Below are 4,320 nucleotides of genomic sequence, written 5' to 3'. Positions count from 1 at the left end.
TGAAGAACAATGGGGTCCTGGAGTTCAGGGGTCAGTATCATCACTGCCTCATAGTCCTTGAGGGGCAGACTTGCCCATTGGGAGGCAGATCCTCAGGTGATGACTGTCTCAATACCTGGCTTTTTGCTGACTTTTGTCATTCCCTTCCCCTCCTGCAGCATAATTTCACCCTCTATTACCAACATTCATAGAAGCCTTTACGATTCAGCCCCACCCACTTAAGCTTTAGTTCTGAACAACAGAAGAGAAATGAGGAGAAGAGGCATCCATTTCTAGTCTGACTGCCATGAACTCCTTGGGAGACCCTGGGGAGTCCCACCCACCATCTGTGCTTGTCCTTGTCTTCACAATCTGGGGTGGATTTGAGGTTTGCTCAACTCCCTTCCAGGTCAAAGAGTTTGTAGTAGGGGTCAGGGAACAATTGCCTGGAGAGGTCTGCTTTTCTTTCCTTCTTTTTTTTCTCTTTTAGCAGCTTAGTCAATAAATTTATTGTCTTTATCTGAAAAATTCTCATAGAAAATTGTTTGGTTTAGCTCTCAGCAGCCTGTTCTTGAGCTCTGATGAAGCTTGCCTTCTTTTGAGCTACCCAGTGTTTCTTCTGGACAAGAGATATTTTGGGATGATTCCACCTTTTCTCTTTAGCTTCTTTGTTGGGCTTCTTCTCATAGCCTGGATTCTCTCATATAGCAATATGGGCTTTCTTATACATCTCCTCCATCATGTATGGAGTTATGCTGTTCTTTATGTATTGAGAAAACTGTTTCTTGTAAGAGCTTCAGCTTCTTTCATTAGGTAATGCATGTAATCTGCAACATTCTGACCCATGATGTGCTTTCTATGTACTTCTGCATTAAATGCCTTGCTTTCAGAATCATAAGCAGAGAATCTGTTATTGTGTACTGTGAGAGATAGAGAGGCCTCCATTCACAGCCCCCTTCAAGGCCCTCAAAACTTTATTACTAGTGGTGGTTCTGGCAAGGCCTGCCTTCAAATAGCAGGTAAAAACACCCAGCTGACCATCAATGTTTTCCACGTTGTATTCATCTCTGGTCACCTCCACTTGGCCTTCATAAATCTTGTCCATGCCAGACTTACTGAGAAGCCTGCAGGCCAGCAGCAAGCCAGTACAATATGCTGTAGCATAATGTGTCAGGCCAACCTTCACACCATATTTTGGCAGTTCATATGTTTAAGCTGTGCAGACTATCATATCCCCTCCCATACAGGCATAAGCAATCTGACAAATGATATCTCTGTTTGTCACCAAACTATCATCCTGTATTTGGGTGTGTTGTACTTATTTTTATACAGTATCACCAAGTGTTTCCAAGTATAATCATCGGTTTTACCCTCCTATCATTTTCTGAATTTCACTTGGTTTCTTTTAAAGCAGGCCTCGTTTTTGACAGCTTTAGCAAACACCTCCTGTAGAACAGAGACCCATGTTCACAGCTCAACATACCTGCAGGCCTCAGAGGTCTGCTATTCTAAATAAAGTTTTATTGGAACCCAGCCACACTCATTCATTTACAAATCAGGTCTGTGGCTGCTTTTGCACTACAATGCAGAATTGAGTAGTTACCACAGAGACCATGTGCCCTGCATAGCCTAAGATATTTACTACCTGGCCCTTTACAGGAAAAGTTTGCCAACATCTGGTCTATGGCTTTAATTTTATTTTATCTTCCATAGGGTGAGGCAGACTTGTCCTCAGAGCCACAGGAATTTTGTTTTGTGGAACAAGATCTTGGTGACTTGAATAAAACTGAGGAGGCTGTTCCAGGATCCAAGCCATAGAGCAGGTGAAGGAATCTGTATTAGCTTGGGCTGCCATATAAAATTCATCGACTGGATGGCTTCAACAACAGACATTTATTTCTCACAAGTATGGAGGCCAAAAGCCCATGATCAAGGCACTGGCAAGGTAGGTTTCATCCTGTGGCCTTTTCCCTTGACTTGTAGGTGGACACCGTCTTGCTGTGTCCTTCCTCACATGGCCTCTTCTTTGTGCATGCAGAGAGAGAGAGAGAGAGAGAAAGAAAGAAAGAGAAAACACAAGCCAGCATGTGAGCTGTTGGTGTCTTTCCTTATAAGGACACTAATCCTATTGGATCAGGGTCCCTTCCTTGTGGCCCCACCTGGCCTTAATTACTTCCTTATGGGCTCTGTCTCCAAATATAATCACATTGAGGGATTAGGGCTTTAACATATGAATTTTGGGGGAACACAATTTAACTCACAATAGAACTCTAATCTTTTTCTCAGGAGACTTTCTAATTATGCTGACCTGACAGATGGAAAACTATGGCAATGGAGGTCAGAGGTTTGCTCTGTGTCTTCCTGAGAGGAAGACTTATAAGAAAGTGATGCATTGAGGAAGTGCTCCCTGGGAGATTGGTAAGGGAGTCGAGGCAGGGCAGAGGGAGAGACAGAGTGAAGTCCTGCAGGGGTAGCTTCCTCCTGATCCTTCAGGGGAGCTCTGAAGTGTGAGTTACAGCTTGCAGTCTGACGCACCTGCGTCTGTCAATCACTGGCCCAGGGCTGCCTTGGGGGGGATGTTGGCTCCCAGGCATTTCCAATTTCTGCAGGTGTGGGCAAACTAGCTCTAGCCACCTGAGGGCAGTCCTCTAATGGGAGTTGCAGGTGCAGGCGGCAGAAACAAGATCCCACTGAGGCCAGGAGAGCAACACACAGCAACTGTAAAAGGAATTGGAGGGTGTCTGAGGTAGAGTGTTGACTATGTTGCCACATCCCACAAAGAAAAGTCAATAATAAAGGGTATATCGAAGACTGTCTGGGCTTATTCCGATAAAACAAAATTTGGCACATCTGTGGGAAGGTTCTGTGTTTGAAAGTTGTTTGAAGAAGGGACTAGACCTTTTGTATTCTTGCGTTCCCAAGCCTGGCACACAGTAGCTGCTCAGTTAGGCTTGAAGACTTCTGGTAGAGTGGGTGACTGGATGCCTGCAGGGGGCTGGAGTGATGGATAGCACGCTGGGGTCAGGTTTTAGAGAGCTAGCCTCTGTCCTGGGCTTCTCCTCACATCTTGGGAATCCACTCAGGTCTTGACAGTCTAGGAATGGGGGAAGTTTGGCCATTTGACTCCAGCAAAGGACTTTTCAGTGTTTGGATCTCAAAGACTTTCCTCCCAACACAGGGGAGTAGCCTTTCGGTGGAGGACAGTGGGGTGGGTGGGAACAGATGGTTTGCATGTAGCACAGGTGGAATTTTATTTCTACCTTGATTTTATACACATCTTAGAACAAATTGAATTGTGGTGGCTGATTTCTTGCGTTTTTATGAGTTTTGTCACATCGCCTAAACTTTTTTTTTCCTTTGGGAGAATTGACCTGAAAAACTATTAGAAATAATGAGAGTTCAGTAAGGCAGCAAGTTACAAAATAAATGTACAAAAATCAATAGCTTTCCTATTTCCAACAGTAGCCACTTAGAAAAAATAATGGAAAAGAAAGATCTCATTCACAATAGAAACAAAAGATATTTATCGCCTTGCAGCAAACTTGTAGGAGACGACACGTGTACTGCACTTCCTCCCTCTGTCCCAGGGATCCTTCTCTGGTGGGAGAGAGATAATTGTTATGGCTACAGCCTGGATTCCTGGCCCCTGCCCCTCCGACCTTTGCCATAGGAGGATTGGGGGCCAGTGTTTCCCTGGCTCCCTTGGCAGGAGGTTTCTGCCTCTTCTGAGGCATGTCGAAGATATGAGCTCTGGGCAGCTACCAAGAGCCCTCTGAGAATGCTGGTAGCCCACTGTGGTTACTGTAGGTGGTTACCCTAGCTTAGAGCAGTGACTGGGTCACAGGACATTAAATGGGGCAGGGAGCTATAAAGGTGATGCTGGTTTCCTGGAGGACCCACTGACTCTGGAAAGCTTCAGGGTTGGCTGCTTCTACCAGTCTAGGGGGTCTCACTGATGATCAAGCTGGTTGTGATCAGTGTGGGTGCAGGGCACAAAAGATATTGGTGCAGGTTTTTCCTGTACCACGATGGTGTCATGTCTGGGATGGGAGTAGATTTAGGAAGCAATCCAGGGATATTTTATCCCAGAAACATTCTAGGGTTAAATAGGATGACCTCTAATTGAGCAGAAGTTTTACATATATTAGTATTAATCAGGATGCTTTTCCTTTGAAAATGGCAGAAAGCCTAGTTTAGTCATCCATGTCCTACAAAAAAATCCCAAACAGGCCGGGCACGGTGGCTCACGCTTGTAATCCCAGCACTTTGGGAGGCCGAGGCGGGCGGATCACGAGGTCAGGAGATCGAGACCACAGTGAAACCCCGTCTCTACTAAAAAAT

The 4,320-nt window shown here is 45.3% G+C and overlaps 1 pseudogene; it reads right to left on the bottom strand.

The window, feature by feature from the left end:
* Window positions 1-529: 529 nt before the first annotated feature.
* On the bottom strand, window positions 530-3,713 carry LOC129489105 (large ribosomal subunit protein uL18-like; annotated as a pseudogene).
* Between the last annotated feature and the right edge of the window lie 607 nt (window positions 3,714-4,320).

Source organism: Symphalangus syndactylus, chromosome 1, assembly GCF_028878055.3.
Source record: "Symphalangus syndactylus isolate Jambi chromosome 1, NHGRI_mSymSyn1-v2.1_pri, whole genome shotgun sequence".
NCBI lineage: Eukaryota > Metazoa > Chordata > Mammalia > Primates > Hylobatidae > Symphalangus > Symphalangus syndactylus.
The sequence above is the reverse complement of the archived record's forward strand: the minus strand, read 5'-3'. Positions and strand labels throughout refer to the sequence as shown.